At 40.0% G+C, this 21,720-nt stretch overlaps 1 long non-coding RNA gene across 1 annotated transcript; it reads right to left on the bottom strand.

Annotated features, from left to right (window-relative positions):
- Positions 1 to 2: 2 nt before the first annotated feature.
- On the bottom strand, positions 3 to 18,034 carry LOC117099727. The gene is made up of 3 exons (XR_004443975.1): positions 17,995 to 18,034; positions 13,373 to 13,454; positions 3 to 1,380 (listed from the first exon to the last, which is right to left on the bottom strand). It is a non-coding gene; the product is annotated as an uncharacterized LOC117099727 (long non-coding RNA).
- Between the last annotated feature and the right edge of the window lie 3,686 nt (positions 18,035 to 21,720).

Below are 21,720 nucleotides of genomic sequence, written 5' to 3'. Positions count from 1 at the left end.
TTCATCTTAAACAAGAATATTTTACTTCAAAAATGTCACCCAAACACACTTGTGCCTACAAAGGTGAGCTTCTGAGAAACCAATTTCCCTTGTGCAGCAGCAGACTCTGCTCTAGGGGGAAGGAAGTGGCTCACATCCTGACTAACAGGGGGTCATTGTTACTCTCTCAGAACTGGCATAATGCCTTCTTCTTCAGCCAGAAAGACAATTATGTGACAGAAAATCTAAGAGGTGGGCCTGCCTTAGGGGAAAGTGGCTTAAAAGCAAATTTGACTCACATATAGAGAATCCTAGGCATTTTCCTTGCTTGCCTTCTATTACAACCCAGAAAGACATGGGTTTGAGTCCCAGTTATTCCTTACAAGCCAGGTAACCTTGGATAAGTTACTAAACTCCCTCTCTGTTACAGTTTCCTCATTTGTTAAATAGGAACAATAATAGTACCGACCTGACTGAGTTCTTGAAAAGACAAGCAAGTTACGCAGGGGCCAAGGGAGAGCTTTCCCCATGGCCCTCAGAAGGTTTGTTGAAAAACCAACTCAAAAAAGGTAGATTAATTGGAGAAAAGATATTCAAATTTATTTAATGGGAATACACAGGAGCCTTCAGAATGAAGACCCAAACACACAAGGGAAATTGTCATTTCTATGCTTAGGTTCAACAAAGTATGGCCAGCTGTGTAGGAATACGACTGGACAAAAAGGGTAAGATCTAATGCTAATGGCCTGAGTGGGGAAACCCAGCAAGGCCTGTCTGTCTAGATTCTTCTTGGCTTCTCTAAGCATGCATTCCTTCCTTCTGGGTGTGGGACAGGACCCTCTCTGGAACCAGGGTCTTATGTCCTCCAGTCAAATAAGGGAGGTCAGATAATTTCTTCATGGCCAGTTTTTATACAGAAAGGTGGAGGGAAAGTTAGAGTAAAATTGTAGGTTTTATGACTAGCTTTGGGGCAAGGGGTTCTGGTTTCTATGACCTGCCTTGGGGAAGAGGGATTCTAGTTTCTGCGGCTGGCCTCAGTGGAGAATGGATTGAAAGACAGGAAGGCAGGAGAAGGTCAAAGAAAAACTTCTGTTTCTGAGGTTGCTTTCTGAGGCCTTTGTTTTAGGGTATTGTTTTCTGAGCCCCAACAGTTATTACAAAAGAGTTTTTAGTGTCTGGCCTGCAGTAGTAAAAAGGTTTCAACAAATGTCAGCAGCGTTATTGTGATTGTGGATTAGTATGAGGATTATATGAGATACTCTATTTGAAACTCCTGCTACACTTAGGAATTAGTATTTCAATAATTAGCATTACAGGGAGGGTTTGTTCTTAACTACTCACCTTTTCACTTGGCCATACTCCGTTTTTTTCTTCTAGTCCACTGCTATCTGGTAGAAGTTTCTGTGATAAAAATGGTCAATTATCTGTGCTGTTCACCATGGTAGCCACGAGTCACATGTAGCTATTGAGCTCTTGAAATGTGGCTAGCGCAAATTAGGAACTTAATTTTTAGTTTCAATTTTAATTAATTTCAATATTCCACTTAGTTCCTTGATTTCTGTCTGCTCCTATCCTTGTCTAAACACCCCTATTTCCTTTAGGCATAAAGTTGATTCATCTATAGGGACTTTGGTCAGTCTCTACTCATTTACACTAAGTTTTGAATAATGTTTTCTACATAGCACTTTGTTGATAAATGATACATACAATCCTACCATTAAGAAATCCAAAACAGACCTGGTGCAGTGACTCATACTTGTAATCCCAGCACTTTGGGAGGCTGAGGTGGGTGGATTATTTGAGGTCAGAAGTTTGAGACCAGCCTGGCCAACATGGTGAAACCCCATCTCTAATAAAAATACAAAAAACTCCCATGGACTTGGTGGTGAGCCCCTGTAGTCCCAGTTACTTGGGAGGCTGAGGCATGAGAATTGCTTGAACCTAGGGGGCGGAGGTTTCAATGAACCAAGATCATCCCACTGCACTGCAGCCTGGGTGACAGAGTGAGATCTTGTCTCAAAAAAAATAAAAAATAAATAAATAAAAACAAAAAAGAATTCAGAAACAAACTGGATATATTTCCAGCATCAAGCTTCTCCACCAAGTCTGCCTTTCCTTCTATTAAGCACTTAGCAAATTTGAATGCAAATAACTTAATAACCTTAAGAAAACCATTTGGTGGCAGATGAGTTTAAAAGGCTGCTTTACACATCTGGAATGGAAAGGGGGTACTTCTGCTATCAAATGCCATCCTTCACAAAATACAGCAGGGTAATTCTTGATCTGCTCCAACCCGTGTCTTCCTATGGGCCCTTGCTCAGAGGTGCCATGTGGTGTCTGAACTTGACCAGATGCCCTGAGGGCAGCCACCAGTTTCCTCAGAGGGAGCAGCTGTAGGATTGAGCCCCAGAAGTGAGTTACACTCCCTTTTCCAGGGTTTAGGGTCTCTGCTTCTCTTCCCTCTGTGATAAAGCCATTTTCAACTTCAGGGTCAGATAATCACTTGAAACGTCTATCAAGGAAAAGCAATAAAACCCTAACCAATTTTGCATTAGATCAGACTAGCTCTGTCTTCTCTCCCAGGGAAAGGCTGCCACCTGCTGTAAAACATCAGCATTGGGCTTTTCCAAGGTCACTGAACAACCACTTCCTCCCATACAAAATTAACGAAAGCACAACCCCACTTGCGTTCACCTCTGCGTATCAGGAGTGTAAAGAGGAGGGCAAACCAGGAGGTACTGACATAGAACAAGAGGCAAACTCATCCATATGAATGGTGCCCAGAAGGAACTGGCATAGCCATAACTCTGAATACAAGAGCAGCCTCTCTTCAGCAATTAGCAACAAGGTATCACAAATTAGCTAATTCATAGTAACCTTTAGGAAATCTCCCAAGACAGGCTCATTATTTCCTCCATCCTTCTAGTTCTGTGTATCTTTACGTATTCTCCATGCCCCTAGCAAGACTTAGGGAGGTGAAAGGATTTCAGAAGAATAAAAACTGATCATTTTCGGGACAGCATTCCTGAGCCTTGTTCCTGATTTCCTGCAAAAATCCCAGGTTGTGGCCGGGCACAGTGGCTCACGCCTATAATCCCAGCACTTTGGGAAGCCAAGGCAGGCGGATCATCTGAGGTCAGGAATTCGAGACCACCTTGGCTAACATGGAGAAACCCATCTCTACTAAAAATACGAAAATTAGCCAGATGTGGTGGTGCACACCTGTAGTCCCAGCTACTTGGGAGGCTGAGGCAGGAGAATCGCTTGAACCCGGGAGGTGGAGGTTGTAGTGAGGTGAGATCCTGCCATTGCACACTCCAGTCTGGGCAACAAGAGTGAAACTCCGTGTTAAAAAAAAAAAAAAAAGAAAAAATCCCAGGTTGCTCCTTGGGATTTTTGCAGGAGGCCAAAGATGGGGGCAGGCCTAGCACAGTGTCTATCCCATTGCATAAAAGCTTGAATTGTTTGTTTGTTCTGTCTTCTTGGTGGGGACAGTGTGCCCAAGAAAAGGAAGAACATTTCCCAAACTCAGAAAAACGAAAGCAAAGGCATTTGGGACATGCCACCCCAAAATATGCTACTTTGGTATACTAATTATTTTAAGCTGAAGACACTTGAAAGACAGCAAATGCAGGGAGAGGCTTTCTCTGAACTCTCGCTTACCTGCCTAAAGACAGATCCTCCAAAAGGAACTCAGTCGTCATTAATTCCCCTCCCTGGTAGGTTAATCAACCAGGGAAGATTGACTATTAAAACAGGACAGAAGACTAGAAGTGGACACCACTTCTATTACATCTGTAACAGAATGTAATAGTTTGCTACAGACGATTCCATCTCCCTAAGGGCTCATTCTTTCCCCCAAATTATTTACTCTCCCCTAAGTCATCCATACCCCTCTTCTTCTTTCCCCTAGGAAGACGGCATGAGCTCCCAAACCTCACCACTTTTTTGAGTATTCATTTTTTTTTCTTGTGATGCCCCATCCATGCAATAAGTTTGTATACCTTTTCTCCTGTTAATCTGCGTATTGTCAGTTTGTTTCACAGACTCAAATTTTAAACCTAGGAGTGTGGAGGAAAAGGCTTTCGCTCCCCTCTAAAAGCAAGAATGAGGTGCTATGTAGGGCCCATCATTTTATGCCCCAGAGCCTCCTCCTCCCTGTCTCCATTCTCCATTCCCATCCTGAGACCATTCACCACCCATGAGCTACTGTAGTCTCCTGTCCCCCCGACAACTTTTTTTTTTTTTTTTTGAGACAGAGTCTCGCTTTGTTGCCCAGGCTGGAGTGCAGTGGCACAATCTTAACTCACTGCAAGCTCTGCCTCCCAGATTCACACCATTCTCCTGCCTCAGCCTCCCAAGTAGTGGGACTACAGGCGCCCACCACCACACCCGGCTAATTTTTTTGTTTTTAGTAGAGATAGGGTTTCACCGTGTTAGCCAGGATGGTCTCGATCTCCTGACCTCGTGATCCACCTGCCTTGGCCTCCCAAAGTGCTGGGATTACAGGTGTGAGCCACCGTGCCTCCCCCCGCCCCCCAATTTTTAAGAGTACTAAACCTCTCTCCCTAAATTGTGCCTTTGTATCTGGGAATTTACCAAACTTCAAGAATTCCTTAGGGATTCCAATGTTGAGTAAGCTCAAATATAAACAACCTGACATTTATAACTAAATATCCCATATCCAAAAAGTTTACAATATAAGAAAAATAAGACCAAACACTAATAACTTCTAAGCAAAAATAGCTGAAACACAAATGCCTTGCTGCCTGATTTTTAGCCTTGTAGAATCTATGGCATTGTTATGGTTGATGCAATTGTAAAATATCTGCAAAACGCTTGCCAGCCTCTTGATGAAACTGAGTTATTTTCTTCACTGTAAACCACAGGAGAGCCCCAGATTGCCACTCCAACATCTCCTACCTGTATTCACAGACAGGAAGAGGTAGGCTATGAAAGCAGGAAAGGACAAGAATATTTTTGTTGGTGGAAGAGAAGTCTTTTTAAAAATTGCCTCAATAGCCAAAGAAATGAAATGAAGTCTTGCATTATCTGATCCTTCTACACATTTGTGTGTGTGTGTATAGTGTTTCAAGTAACTTTTTTTTTTTTTTTTTTGAGATGGAATCTCCCTCCTGTCGCCCAGGCTGGAGTGCAATGGTGTGATTGCGGCTCACTGCAACCTCTGCCTTCCAGTTTCAAGCTATTCTCCTGCCTCAGCCTCCGAGTAGCTGGGATTACAGCTGCCCACCACTACACATGGCTAATTTTTGTATTTTTATTAGAGACAGGGTTTCACTGTGTTAGCCAGGCTGGTCTCAAACTCCTGACCTCGTGATCCGCCCGCCTCAGCCTCCCAAAGTGTTGGGATTACAGGCGTGAGCACTGTGCCCAGCCTCAAATAACTTTTAAGGCAATATTTTATTTAAAATTCTACCTCTTTAACTTTTATTTCATTTTTTTGCTTCTACGGTTTTTTATTCACGTTCATTTAACACACAGTTTTATAATTTACACATTTTTAATGTCTTGAATTATTCCTTTGAGTTGTTATACAAAAATTTACCCAATTGTTGAAGATTTAGTTTCCTATGTTTTTCATTTTAGCTCATACTGAAATAAATATCTTTCTGGAAAGTGCTTTTCTCCTTACTGCAAGTTGATCTACAATCCATTACAGTGAAGAGCATGTGGCAATGCTCAGCAAATATTATAATTTTGTATAATAATGAGAATATGGGGTAAAACAAACATTAAAACAATTCTGGTGTAAAAAAACAATGTCTTGATACAGATTACTAAATAGCTTTCTAAAAGAATACTACTTATTTGCTATGTCAACAGATAAGTTGTTTAACACGTCATTTCCATTGATATATCTTTTTAAATCTTATTTATTAAGAAGAGATTAAGGTATGACAAGAATACTGCTTAAATCAAAGGACATAGAGAGTTTGAACGAATATGGAGAGTGTGGGTCACATTTTCAATTTTTTTTTTTTTTTGAGACAGAGTTTCGCTCTTGTCTCCCAGGCTAGAGTGCAGTGGCGCGATCTCGGCTCACTGCAACCTCTACCTCCCATAGTCAAGCGATTGTCCTGCCTCAGTCTCCCAAGTAGCTGGGATTACAGGCGACTGCCACCATGCCCGGCTAATTTTTGTATTTTTAGTAGAGACAGGTTTCACCATATTGGCCAGGCTGGTCTTGAACTCCTGACCTCAGGTGATCCACTCGCCTTGGCCTCCCAAAGTGCTGGGATTACAGGCGTGAGCCATCATGCCCAGCCTCAATTGTTTTTAAAATCTAAACTTGACTATAGTTTAATTTTTCATTTAAGTCTGCATTCTAACTTGCAGGGCAGAACATGTAATGGGATCAGTTAACCACTCCAATTTGAACATCTTAAGGTTTGGATCAGTTTTAGCCCAAAGGACCAAAGTGGGTTAGAATTTGTTATAAGGTGAATTTCCAGCTAGCAGGGAAGGACAAGAAGCCACAGAACTTGGCCATTCAAAGTGCGGTCCACAGACCAGCTGCGCCAGCATCACCTGGGAGCTTGTTATTAGGTTGATGCAAAAGCTATTGTGGTTTTTGCCACCAAAAGTAATGGCAAAAACCTCAATTACTTTTGCACCAGTCTAACCGAAATGCACAGTCTTAGGCTTCAGCCCAGAGCAACTGAATCTTAATCTGCATTTCAACAAGTGCTCCAGGTGCTTCTTATGCACATCAGGTTGGAGAAGCTGCCTTCTAGACAGTGAAAATTGCTACTGCCAGTTGTCTAAGGGCTTTAGTAGAAAAGATAGTTCACTGTGAATATTAAAACATGCTATCCAAAGATAGCAAAAAACCTTCAATAATTTTAATTTGGCTGGTTCTTTTGAAAACATTCTTTATAGTAGAGCCCAGCTTTAAAAAAGTGAAATATCGGCTGGGCGTAAATAGGGGGTAAAACAAACATTAAAACAATTCGGGTGTAAAAAAACAACGTCTTGATACAGATTACTAAAGAGCTCATGCCTGTAATCCCAGCACTTTGGGAAGCTGAGGCAGGAGAATCGCTGGAACCCAGGAGGCGGAGGTTGCAGTGAACTGAGATCGCACCATTGCACACCAGCTTGGGCAACAAGAGTGAAACTCTGTCTCAAAAAAAAAAAAAAAAGTCAAATATATTCTGGAGAATATATTCTATATATATTCTCTATATATAATATATAGAGAATATATAACAAATATATAATATATATTCTATATAACAAATATATAGAATATATTTGTTAAATAAAACAAGCTTCTTTTATTTAAACCATCCTAGCAAATAATGGACTATCTGATTTCTAAAACAAAGCTCTTCAGGACCTGGAAGAGAAAGCTTGGCAGATCAGGAACAAGAAAGTCTGGGGAAGGATGAGTATATGTGAATAGGCCCAAAGTGGGCATGAAGTTTACATGGTAATGCCTACCAGCAAGCACCATCTACCACCAAGGAGGTACTAAACAACTAGAAGTCAAAATGACTCAGCTGGTTGACTTCAGCCAGCTTTCTTCATCAGCATCTAGTGCTAATATGTTAGATACAGTGTACCATGGCTGGGCATGGTGGCTCACATCTGTAATCCCAGCACTTTGGGAGGCCAAGGCAGGCAGATCATTTGAGGTCAGGATTTCGAGACCAGCCTGACCAACATGGTGAAACCCCGTCTCTACTGGAATACAAAAATTAGCCAGGTGTGGTGGCAGGCACTTGTAATCTCAACTGCTTGGGAGGCTGAGGCAGGAGAATTGATTGAACCCAGGTGACAGAGGTTGCAGTGAGCTAAGATCATGCCACCGCACTTCAGCCTGGGTCACAGAGCAAGACTCCCTTTCAATAATAATAATAATAAATAAAAATAAACAGTGTACCATCGTGGCAGAGAGTAGGCTATGAAAGGTCTTAAAAGCATGGGCTCTTGGGAAGTCGAGGCTGCAGTGAGCCGTGATTGCACCACTGCACTGCAGCCTGGATGACAGAGTGAGACCCTGTCTCAAAAAACAAACAAAAAAAAGGGCTCTCTATGGGGTCAGCTGAAGCATTAGTTGAAACTGCACCACAGCCCAACTTCTGCCTCTGTCCAACTTTGCCTCTGCTCCATCCACAGGCGTTAATCCCAAGAGCAACCCCTAATACGTTTTCTACATGATAATCTCCTCGGAGTCTATCTCTCAACTGACAATGCCAAGTGTTAATAATGATGCGGTACAATTGTTAACAACTGTTAACTCACATACACTGTTTGTGGGAATGTAACTTCGTATAACCATTTTAGAAAACTGAAAGAATCTACTAACGCTGACTATAGGAATACCCATGATCCGGTGGTGCAACTCCTGTGACAGAAATGCAGACATATGTGCAGCAAAATACTTGTTTAAGAATGATCACAGCAGTATTATTTTCTTTTTTTTTTTTTCTTGAGATGCCCAGGCTGGAGTGCAATGGCTCAATCTCCTCCGCCTCCCAGGTTCAAGTCATTCTCCTGTCTTAGCCTCCTGAGTAGCTGGGATTACAGGCATGCACCACCACACCCTGCTAATTAGTAGAGATGGGGTTTCACCATGTTGGTCAAGCTGGTCGCGGACTACTGACCTCGTGATCCTCCCGCCTTGGCCTCCCAAAGTGTTGGGATTACAGGTGTGAGCCACCGTGCCTGGCTGCAGCACTATTTTCAATGGCCCAAAATAGAAAACAACCCAAATACATATCAACAGTAGAGTTAAAATCTATGGTATATTCATACAATGAAATCAACAGTAGAGTTAAAATCAACAGTAGAGTTAAAATCTATGGTATATTCATACAATGAAATACTCTAGAAAGTCTTCATAGCATGTAGATAATCTACATACTAGAGTATAGTAAATACGGTATGTATGAACAAACTACTGCTACACATGACAACACAGCTAAGTCTGACAAACATAGTGTTGAGTAAAGTGAGCCAAACACCAAACAATGTGATACCATTTATATATGTAAAGTTTGTAATGCAATTCTATGTATATAAAGTTCAAAAATAGGAAAAACTGATTCAAGCTGATAGAAGTCAAGACAGTGCTTAACTTTGAGTAGTGACTGCGAAAAGATGAAAAGGGGGCTGCTAGAGTGTGGAAATATTCTATTTCTTAATATGGGATGTGGTTATATGAGTGTTTTCATTTTGTGAAAATTATTTGAGGCCGGGTGCGGTGGCTCAAGCCTGTAATCCCTGCGCTTTGGGAGGCCGAGATGGGCGGATCACGAGGTCAGGAGATCGAGACCATCCTGGCTAACACGGTGAAAACCCGTCTCTACTAAAAAAAATACAAAAAACTAGCCGGGCAAGGTGGCAGGCGCCTGTAGTCCCAGCTACTCGGGAGGCTGAGGCAGGAGAATGGCATAAACCCGGGAGGCGGAGCTTGCAGTGAGCTGAGATCCGGCCACTGCACTCCAGCCTGGGTGACAGAGCAAGACTCTGTCTCAAAAAAAAAAAAAAGAAAGAAAATTATTTGAGCAATATAGATATATTTTTAGACAGGGTCTTACTCTGTTACCCAGGCTGGAGTGCAGTGATGCAATCATGGCTCACTGTAGCCTCAAACTCCTGGAACTCAAGGGATCCTCCCACCTAGGCCTCCCAAAGTGCTAGGATTACATGCATCTGGCTGAGCCATATATTTTAATGTATATATTACACATCAATAAAATGTCCTTGCCTGTTAGAGAAACATATTAAAGTATTAATGAATAAAATGGTATGATACTTTAGATTTTCTTAGAAAACTTCAGAAAAATAATTAGGCATGGGATAGATGAAACAAAAATATAGACTGCTAATACTTTTTTAAGCTGTGTGATAGTTACATGAAAGTTCACTGTTCTATTCTCTCTACTTTTGTGTATTAGAAGAATGTTTTTATAATAAAAAGCTACAAAAAAACAACAGGTACAATTTTAGTCAGTGTAGAGAAGGACATAAAACCCAAAAATCATAAATGAAAAAAATGTTGATGGCTTTAGCATCCATTCCAGTTCCCTTCCTCCCTGTCTTCCGTTGTAAAGGCTACAAAGTGAAATGTCGGCATTGCTAACCCCCTGGCACTGAGCTTGTCCATATGACCCTTAATGCTAACTAATGAGCTTTAGGCAGAAATGTATTCTACCTACATACATAAGCAATACAAATCAAAATAACAATGAAGTGCTATCCATTTTCACCTATTAGATTGATAATGATAAAAAATTTGTTACTCCCAACTGTTGTTGATAGTTCGAAGACATATTCTTCTACACTATTGGTGGAAATATAAGTTCATATAAAACCCCTTGGAAAAGTACTTTGGAAATATCTATCGAAATTCTCCTGAAAGCAACAGCCACATTTTAATGGTAAGAGTAAGAATAGAAAGGAAACAACAGATATGAAAGCCTAAGTAGAGTCTAATTAATTTGTTGACTGAATATGGATGAAAGGGTCAAACGTTACTAGGGCATTAATAGAAATAAGGAAGTCATACACACTTGTTCGGGCAAGCAGTTAATAATTCAGTTTTTCTGTTACTGCGCAATGAAGACAATTTTTTAATTCCCTCTAGGTCCAGAATCTAGATGTTAATACATATATTTATATAGAAGATTTATAATTTCATGAAGTATTAATCCAGGAACTCAAAAGGAAGGAAACAGAATGCCACTTAGCCTTAGCTACAAGTAGGACCTACTCATAAAGAAAACACACTTCAAATAGTGGTGAGAGACTTTTTTTGCCTGACCAACTGGCAAAGATTTTTATTTTATTTATTTATTTTTTTTTGAGACGGAGTCTCGCTCTGCCGCCCAGGCTGGAGTGCAGTGGCCGGATCTCAGCTCACTGCAAGCTCCGCCTCCTGGGTTTTAGGCCGTTCTCCTGCCTCAGCCTCCCGAGTAGCTGGGACTACAGGCGCCCGCCACCTCGCCCGGCTAGTTTTTTGTGTTTTTTAGTAGAGACGGGGTTTCACGGTGTTAGCCAGGATGGTCTCGATCTCCTGACCTCGTGATCCACCCGTCTCGGACGGAGTCTCACTCTGTCGCCGGGGCTGGAGTGCAGTGGCCGGATCTCAGCTCACTGCAAGCTCCGCCTCCCGGGTTCACGCCATTCTCCTGGCTCAGCCTCCCGAGTAGCTGGGACTACAGGCGCCCGCCACCTCGCCCAGCTAGTTTTTTGTATTTTTTAGTAGAGACGGGGTTTCACCATGTTAGCCAGGATGGTCTCGATCTCCTGACCTCGTGATCCGCCCGTCTCGGCCTCCCAAAGTGCTGGGATTACAGGTTTGAGCCACCGCGCCCGGCCGATTTTTTTTTTTTTTTTTTTTTTTTTTTTTTTTTGAGACGGAGTCTTGCTCTGTCACCCAGGCTGGGGTACAGTGGCATGATCTCGGCTCACTGCAATCTCTGCCTCCCCGTTTCAAGTGATTCTCCTGCCTCAGCCTCCTGAGTAGCTGGAACTATGGGCACCCGTCACCACACCTAGCTAATTTTGTACTTTTAGTAGAGACGAGGTTTCAGCATATTGGCCAGGGTGGTCTCAAATTCCTGACCTTGTGATCCGCCCACCTCAGCCTCCGAAAATGCTGGGATTACAGGCGTGAGCCACCGTGCCTGGCCAAAGATTTTAAAAAATAACCTAGATTAGCAAAGATGCAGAGAAATGGGTACTGTCATATACTGCTGGTGGGAGTGCAAGGGATTACAACTTTTAGAAGACAATTTTACAGTAGATAGCAAAAACTTTTAAAAAGCGTTAGGTCTTGTGATCCAGCAATTCCAACTCTGTCTGAAAAGTATATGCAGATATGCTTAAAATAATTTTTTAATCAAAGTAATATATGCACATGGTTGGGTTTTTTGTTCTGTTTTGTTGCTATTGTTTTTAGAGACAAGGTCTGGCTAAGTTGCTCAGGCTAGCTTCAAACTCCTGGGCTCAAGAAATCCTCCCAACTAGCTCCAGCCTCTCCAGCAGCTGGGAAAACAGGCATGCACCATCGTGTCCTGTGTGCACATGGTATTTTTAAAATTAATACTCTAGAAGATTTAGATGGGAAAGCAGTGTACCTCGGCTCCATTTCTTACCCATACTGCTCTCCAATCTACCACTTTCAAGAACGTTTTAGTCATTTCATCTACTACTTACTCGTGTTTAAATAATTTGCTCATTCAGGCTTTTTCTTGATTTATCAACTTAAGACATTGTCTACAGATATCCTGTTAAAGTAGTTGAGGATTTCACTCTCTTACTCAGTCTCCACTTCCTTTCCCCACTTCCTCTCACTATAGCTTTTTCATAATCTTTAAATGTCATAAGGCAGGACTTTTTGGTAAAAACAAAACCTTGTTTTCATAGGGCAAAAGTGTTTTGATTAATTTGGTAATAAGTATTTACATAATTATGACTATGTAAAGATTTCTAAATATCAAAGGGATAGCAATATTTTTCTCCAAATCTCCAAACATAAAAACATCCAACAACCTAGCAGTTCCATTTTTTTCTCAAGACCTTCCTCTCATATCCCTCTAACTCCTCATCTAATCAGGACTGACTGCTCCATAGACTTGGGGCATAGTTGTCATTCTTGGACTTCTCCTCACTATCCTGTGTTAGCTCTCTCATTTCCTGGACTACTTTTTCTTTCTCAGTTTACTCTCTCTCCAGTATTCCTGAAATAGAATTTCCTAAGAAAAGGTACATATAGGTAAAATTCTGAGTCCTTGAATCTCTGAAAATGTCTTTTTTTGAGACAGGGTCTTATGCTGTTGCCAGACTGGAGTGCAGTGGCATGATTGTGGCTCATTGCAGCGCCCATCTCCCAGGCTCAGGTGATCCTCCCACCTCAGTCTCCAGTGTAGCTGGGACTTCAGGTGCGTGACCCTCCATGCCTAGCTAATTTTTTTTTTTTTTTTGTATTTGTAAAGACATGGTTTTGTCATGTTGCCCAGGTTGGTCTCGAAATGCTGAGCTCAAGCCATTCACCTGCCTTGGCCTTCCAAAGTCCTGGGATTACAGACATGAGCCACCACACCCGGCCAAAATGTCTTTACTCTATCCTCATACTTTATTGGTGGTTTGGTTGGATCTAAAATTCTTAGCTAAACCTAATTTCTCTTCAGCATATTGAAGATAATAGCCCTTTGCTTTCTAGAATTCAGTGACAATGTTGAGAAGCATGAAGTTATTGTTTCTCCTTTCTTTTGATCTGATCCTTTTTCCTCTCTTTGGAAGCTTTGATGGTTTTATTCCCAGTGCTGTAGTTTTTTTCTTCTTCATTGTTGTTTGATACTCTCTGGATCTCTTACTGGCTAAACAATAGAATTTCTGGTTGATTCTTTAAGTCTCTTACCTTTTTTCTCCAGTGTTCCATCTCTTTGTCTCCTTGTTTGACTTTCTGGGAGACGTCATCAATGTTCTCATGCTCTTCTTTTCTGCTTTGAAATTCAGTGATTGTATTTTAAATTCCCAAATGCTTTTTAAAAATAATTTTCTTTAGTTCCCTGCATCATGGTTTCCTCTGAGTTCCTTTTTGGTTGGTTTGTTACCTTTGCTATTGTGAGCTTTTCCCAATTATCTGGTGATTCTTGGGTTTTTGTTCTTTTTGCATGTGTGTTTACATGACAGAAATAAACTAAAAAGATATATTGGAAGGCCTTGCTGGAGTGAGGAGGACAGCTCAAATGGTGGGTTTCACTTATGGGGATCGGTTGGTACATCAGTCTTTTCATTGGCCAACTACCAAATGTCAGTACGAGAAAGGAAAGGAACTTAGTTTCTCCATAGAAGAAACTAAATTCTCCCATCTTAAGTTGCATTTTGTGAGCAAGGTATAGAAATAAGTCTGACCGTCCACTGTTCAGCCAGAACATTTAGGCTGATGCAGCCAAGGAAATTCAGGTTAGATGTCTGTAACATGTACATCTGCATCAAAAAGTAGTCTGAAAGTACATATACCAAAATGTTAAACTAGTTATCTCTTAGTTGTGGATTCATGCGTTATTTAAATTCTCTTTTTTTCTTATGTAAATTTTCTAATTTTTCTACAAAATTAACTATTTGATTTTTTAAAGTATGTAAATAAAATCAAACCATAAAAAACACCCAATTTCTTAAATGGACAAAATATTTCAACAGATATTTCATCAAAGAAGATATATAGATAGCAAAATAAGTACATGAAAAGATGTACAATACTTTTTGTAATTAGAGAAAAACAAATTAAAACCACAACGAGATACTACTATATACTCATTGAATGGCTTTTATAAAACAACACATATACTACCAAGTGCTGGTAATGGTGTACAGCAATTTTCATACATTGTTGATGGGAATGCAAAATGGTACAGCCACTTTGGAAAACAGTTGACAGTTTTCATGAAGTTAAACACATACCACATGGCCAATAATCCTACTCCTAGATATTTACCAAAGAAAAATGAAAGTATATGTTCATACAAAAATCTGTACATGAATATTTACAGTAGATTTATTCATAATAGCCAGAACCTGGAAACAATCCAAATATCCTTCAACTGTAGGATATTCCTTTGATATTTCATAGTATGAATACCTCCATACTATGGAATACTACTCAACAATGAAAATAAATGAACTATTGATACATATTACAACAATATGAACAAATCTCAAATGCATTATATTAAGTGAAAGAAGCCAGACTCAAAGGCTATATGCTTTCTAATTTCATTTATATGACATTCTGAAAAAGCAAAACTATAGGGACATAGGGCAGATAGGTGGTTGCCAGGGGTCGGGGCAAAGGACAAGCTAACAAAAGGACAGTATGAGATAATTTTTTGAGTGATGGCACTTTCTGTTTCTTGATTATATGACTCTATGCATTTGTCAAAACGCATGGTATCATGTGCTAAAATGAGTGACTTTTAGTGTATAGAAATTTTTCGGGCCAGGCGAGGTAGCTTGCACCCGTAATCCCAGCATTTTGGGAAGCTGAGGTGGGCGGATCATCTGAGGTCAGGTGTTCAAGACCAGCCTGGCCAACATGGTGAAACCCCGTCTCTACTAAAAAATCCAAAAATTAGCTGGGCATGGTGGTGGGCGCCTGTAATCCCAGCTACTTGGGATGCTGAGGCAAGGAGAATTGCTTGAACCTGACAGGCAGAAGTTGCAGTGAGCCGAGATCACACCGCTGCACTCCAGCCTGGTGACAGAGTGAGGCTCCATCTTAAAAAAAAAAAAAAGAAAAGAAAAATAAATTTAAAAAATACAAATATAAAAAACACTGTGTATTAAAATTACAACTTACAAAACTCTTAAATTAAAAGCTAAATATTTCAGAAGGATCCTATGTATGGTTCCTCTAAATAGCAAGACCTCTGTGGCATTAAAATATAATGAAATTTGGCCGGGCATGGTGGCTCACACCTGTAATCTCAGCACTTTGGGGGCTGAGTCAGGAGGATCATGAGGTCAGGACTTTGATACCAACCTGGCCAATATAGTGGAAACCCCGTCTCTACTAAAAATACAAAAATTAGCTAGGTGTGGTGGCATGCTACCACATAAGGTTGGAAGCAAATTAGCATGATAGGCAAAGTAGTCCCAGCTACCCAGGAGGCTGAGGCAGGAGAATCACTTGAACCTGGGACACGGAGGTTATGGTGAGCCGAGATCATGCCACTGCACTCCAGCCTGGGCAACAGAGCGAGACTCCATCTATATATCTTCATGTATATATATTTCATATATACATGAAATTTATAAAATTTATAAAATGTATAAAATTAACTCACACATAAAGATTCTGGCACATATCTATTGCACATTGTCTGAACACTGGCAATGCTGAGCCCGTGAAGTCATAAGAACTGCATCTTTATCCTCGGAAAAGATGAGACATTGGTCAAAGAGAACCTGATGTGACACAGTGAAATTAATACAACTCCATTCCTACTATTCCATTCATTAAACACATATTTATAATTATTTGTAAGTATTTGTTAGTTGCTTATTATATAAAAGCTTATGACAACGCAGAGAATACAGAGATAAATCATGAATCATATGCAAAGATCTAGTAAGGGAAACTAACCACAGAGTATGTCACATAGCCACATTACCAGGCAGGAAATGACTAGTGCTGCATGAGCGGTATGGAGGAGGGATTCAGAGTAGAAGATTACTCTTTCTTAGTAGTGAGGTCAGAGATGGCTGTTTGGACTACACTGCATTTTTAAAAGGGTATTTGAAGAAGAGGTCAAATTTGAAATGCAGAATTGGGCATGTGGGAGCTGGGAAGGAGCCCAGGGAAGGCAATTCAAGTAAAAAAGAAAACAAAACGAAATGAAACTCATATAATTTTTCTTACATATGGTGGGGAAGTAGCTGTAAAAACACTAGCTATTACCCTTATCGTCATCATCATTATGTGAACACTATGTGACACATGGACTACTTTGCCTATCATGCTAATTTGCTTCCAACCTTACTTATCGTAATAGCCATTGTGTTCTTCCAGCAGAATCTTCAGTGTTAGCCCAAAAGTTCTTGGGGTCTAATCACCTGAAACATGATTTTGTTGACTCTGCCATTAAACGTTAAAATGTGTGATTATTCAGTAAAAAATATATCTCTTCTGTCACTCTTTTTCCCCATGCCTCCTTAGCCATTGTGAATAATATCCTCTTAAAAATGCCACATAAAATCATACATCTCTGGTATTCTCGTTAATATTAAAATGTATTTTAAATTCTCTTGTCCCTGTATTATTCAACCAGATAAAAAGGAGGAACAGATCAATTTTCATGTGCCCTCTGTAATTGCAATTTTCAGTACTTCAACCATGTCCCTTTATACTCTTTTCTCTTTTGCAGGCTAAATAATCACTTTGAGTCAGTTGCTGCAGTGAAACTTGAAACCTGATCATTGAAGAAGCCTGCAATTTAGCAGAAAACAAGTCACACCAGGCTCTGCTGCTCCAGCTGCATATTGAAGATCGAGTCTCTTTAAAAATACCCTTATATTTCTAGTTAGTTTTGTTGCTATAACATAATTCAAGCCTTAAATAACTTTGCAAAGTTGTTTTTTAAAGAATATTATATATTCATACCTACCCACAAGTTCTAAGTGGCTCACTATAATCTTATAAGATCATAGTGATGTGATATATAACTGTATAGTGATATATGATATAGTGATGATGTATGATGTAACTATAATCTTATAAGACTATAGTGATGTGATATATAACACGGCTTAAGCATAATTTGTGGGAAATGACATGTGCTGGTTAAATGAATTTTCTGGTTAAGCCCTTTTATCTTTCAATCTTGTCTCATGATTCAGGATTTTGAGTTGCTTCGTTTCTGAAAATGATGCTGTTACTGAGAGCAGAACCTATGCTGCTAGATGCTGTTTTGATGTTATTTTGCTGCTGTTGTCATTTGTTGTCGTCATTTGTCTCTACTAAGGGCAGATCCTTTCCCCTTCCGTCTTCTCTCTTCTGTCTCTTCTCTCTCTCTCTTTTTCTCTGTCTGCTTTATGTGTATGTGTATGTGTGTGTAACTGAGGTGCCAATTAATGCCAGTTAATTGGGTTCTGATTAACTTGGGGTTTTACTATTAGCAGGCCAAATTACCTCACCCCTAGAAACACCTGGAATATATTCCCTTCTTTTTTTTTCTCCCAGTCACTATTTCTTCTTAATTAAAACAAAACAAAACTTATTCACAAAGCTATGTCTCCCAACTACTTGTGAAAACCCATTGTTAACAGCTATGAAAAGCCCATTTATACTTCAATTTGCCAAGTTGATATTTGGTAGTTCTGAATATATAAAACCCCTTTGGTTATCAAGAGAGGATACAGCCTATATTAGTTTGTTCTCATGCTGCTATGAAGAAATGCCAGAGATTGGGTAATTTATAAAGGAAAGAGGTTTAACTGACTCACAGTTCCACAGGGCTGGGGAGGCCTCAGAAAACTTACAGTCATGGTGAAAGGGGAAGCAAACACGTCCTTCTTAACATGGCAGCAGGAAAGAGAAGAATGAGAGCCAAGAGAAGGGGGAAGCCTCTTAAAAAAATCATCAGATCTCACGAGAACTTACTATCACGAGAATAGCATGGGGGAAACTGCCCCCATGATTCAATTACCTCCTACCGGGTCCCTCCCACGACATGTGGGGATTATGGGAACTACAATTCAAGATGAGATTTGAGTGGGGACACAGCCAAACCATATCACAGCCTATAAGGTATGAAGAAATAGGGCAGATCTAACAATGATTTGCACAGTCCTAAGCCCTAGACAGTGGGGGAAATGGTTGGCATACCAAAAAGTCACCACTACCACCATTAATTTATTCAGCAAATTTTTAAAAAGTCTACCATGTGCAAATCACTATACTAAGGGCCATAAAGAGGACAAGGCATGGTCTAGTAGTTTAATATGGAGACTAATAGTTTGAGCAGAGCTAGTATGTCATACACGCCATGTTCATGGTTCAGGAAATAATACAGCAATTCAAAGGAGGAGGATGTCACTTCTGGGTATGTGATAAAGGAAAATTCTGTAAAAGAGATGATGCCTGAGCTGATCCTTGAAGAAGTCGTAAGATTTTAGTAGGCAGAGTTGACAGAGTCCGGTGAAAACAAAGAGGCAGGAAAGCCCAAGTCTGTTCAGGGTCTGTGAGGAAAGATGCATGAATGAGAAAAATGACAAAAAGGGTTAGAAAGGCAGGTAGGATTCAATCAGGGAAAACTACTCCCAGCTAGATTTTGAACCTTAATCCAAATAAATGAACACCTTTGACCAAAGCCCTGGTCAAGGGCTCAGACTTTTTATCAGATAGATTTGAGTTCCAATCCTGATTCTACTTACTATTTCTGATATTGAGCAAGTCATCTACCTTACCGCTCTAAGCCTCAGGTTGATCACCTCTATCTCACCTGGCTGCTATCAGGTTTAAGTTTAACTGGGATATGAAACACTCACTCATTCTGAAAATATTTACCGACCCTTCACTGTATATGTCCCAGACACTGAGCTTTGTACTGATAATACAGAGATAAGGGTAGAAACCCTTCCTTCAAGGAACATATGAGCCAATGCTTAAGGCAGATAAGTAAACAGAAAGCTACAATATAGTATGAGTGAGCACAGGGGCAGAGGTGTTCAATAACTCAGATCAGGGGTGGGGGTGGTAAAGAAGACTGACCTGAGGAGGTACTCCCTGAGGCACCTCAAAGGATTCTTTGAAGAGAGATAGAAATAGAACTTACTTTCTAAGGTCTGACTATTTTTATTAGCCTTTATGTTAACATGTAGTTTCTAGCAGACACAAACATTTAAAACTCTAAGTAAATTTTTGTTGTTATTGTTATTCACTTTCATTTGTCTGGTTGATTGTTTTTGTCTTATTTCAAAGTCAGAAAAATAGAGATGGAGTAGGAAAGAGTACCCTATTTCTCAGGTGACCAAAAGGAAGAAGAAAAGAGTCCATTTGCAATCATGATAGCAGTGGAAGAGCCAAATCCCTGAGACATGTGATAAAATGAAAGAATTAAAGGGAAGTTAGCCTAACATGAAGTAGGAAATCTGGGCTCTCATTTGCAGGAGATCTGTTACAGACATTTGTTGGGTTTTCAACCCACATTTATTTCTTCTTTTGAAACAGGGCCACCATTTTGTTTTGTTTGAATCTTTACCTATTTGTATTATATGTGTTCTGGTGAAGCTGACTATTTGACTCTGACTTCATGCTTCTCAAGTTGGCTGTGATTCAGGCTTGGCCAATTAGAGTCTCACATTGGTCAAGGTGATTGGATCAGAGATGAAGGCATGATCCAATTAGAGCCAGTCAGAGTCTATGTGGGACTTTTGCGGAACTCCTAAGACAAGTATGCCTTGGCTTCTACTTGTCTGAACGTGGCAAGTTGTAGACTATGAGGTACTGGTCGCCATATTTCCACCACTTGCCACCACTTGCAGCCTTAGATTGAAGTCAGTCAACAGGGAGGAGAGCAGGGATCCTCACAGTAGAATGTAAAGTCCATGGGGGCAGGAAGCTTGGCTTTATTTTTAAATCTTTTTTTATTGACACATCATTCACATACAGAAAAAAATGTACAAAACAAATGTTTGAGTCAAAAATTATTACAAAACGAATATACCCATTTATCTACCACCTAGATGAAGAAATAGTACTTTACCCCCTCATGCTTCTCCCAATCACTATACCTTCTTTCCTCCTAACTAATAACATCATCGTTTGACAGTTTTTAAAGTTATATAGATGAATGGAATATATACTTGTTATCTGGCTTTTGTCACTCAACATTGTAAATGTCTTTGGTACATATATGCCTTCATTTCTATTGAATATATTGCTGAGAATAGAATTGCTGGATCATGGAGTACACAAATATTCCGCTTTAGAAGATTATTGCCAAATTATCTTCTGAAGTGATTGTATCACTTACTCTCCTACCCTAGTGTGTACCTGTTATTGCATATCCTAGGCAACATTTGGTATTATGAGTCTTTAAACATGAATGTACGGTATATCATATTGCACTTTACTAATTACTAATGAGGCTGAATACCATTTCCTATGTTTATTGGCTATTTGTATGTCCTTTTTTGTGGAGTACCTATTCAAGTGTCTATTGAGTTACCCATTTTTTTTTCTTTTTTGATTTGTAGGAGATGTTAAAATTTTTATCTTTTAAAATAGCCTGAATATAAGGCCTTTTTAGCTACAGGTGTTGCAAATACCTTCTCCCACTGGGCTTGCCTTTTTATTCTCTTAATGCTGCCATTGGACAAACAAATGTTCCTAATTTTTTTTTTTTGAGACAGAGTCTCACTCTGTCGGCCAGGCTGGAGTGCAGTGGCTCAGTCTCGGCTCACTGCAAGCTCCGTCTACTGGGTTCACACCAGTCTCTTGCCTCAGCCTTCTGAGTAGCTGGGACTACAGGCGCCCACCACCATGCCCGGCTAATTTTTTGTATTTTTAGTAGAGATGGTGTTTCACCGTGTTAGCCAGAATGGTCTCGATCTTCTGAGCTCGTGATCCACCCGCCTCGGCCTCCCAAAGTGCTAGGATTACAGGCATGAGCCACTGTTCCTAATTTTAATGTGCTCAAATTTACCCACCTTTTCCCTTATGGTGATTCTTTTTGTGTCCTAGAGTAAAATATTCTTCAATATTATCTTCTATAAGCTTAATTATTTTTCCATTTAACATTTGGATCTATAATCCACATGGAATTAATTTTTTGTGTGGGACATAAAGTAGGAATCAAGATTTGTTTGTTTTTTAAAACATACGGCTCTCCAATTGACGCAGCCCTATTAATTTGAAGACATCATTTCTTAATGCTCTGCAATGTAACATTTTTCATAAGTCAAGTGTCTATGTATGTAAGGGTTTGTTTCTGGACTATCCATTCTCTTTGATGAGTCTGTCTATCCTGATATTAATATTGCTTTACTATACTAATACCATATTATATTATTGTTTTATAATAAACCTTTATAAACAGTAGAGTAAGTCCTTTCACCTTGTTCCTCTTCTTCAGAGTGTTTTGGCCATTCTTTGCCCTTTGTATTTCCATACACATTTTAGAAGCATGTTTCTGTTTTCTACAAATAAACCTGTTGAGATTTTCGTTGGGACTGCAATGGATCTGTAAACCAGTTTGGGGAGAC

This window comes from Trachypithecus francoisi, unplaced genomic scaffold, assembly GCF_009764315.1.
Source record: "Trachypithecus francoisi isolate TF-2019V2 unplaced genomic scaffold, Tfra_2.0 Lachesis_group17, whole genome shotgun sequence".
Lineage (NCBI taxonomy): Eukaryota > Metazoa > Chordata > Mammalia > Primates > Cercopithecidae > Trachypithecus > Trachypithecus francoisi.
This window is presented reverse-complemented; position numbering and strand designations above follow the sequence as displayed.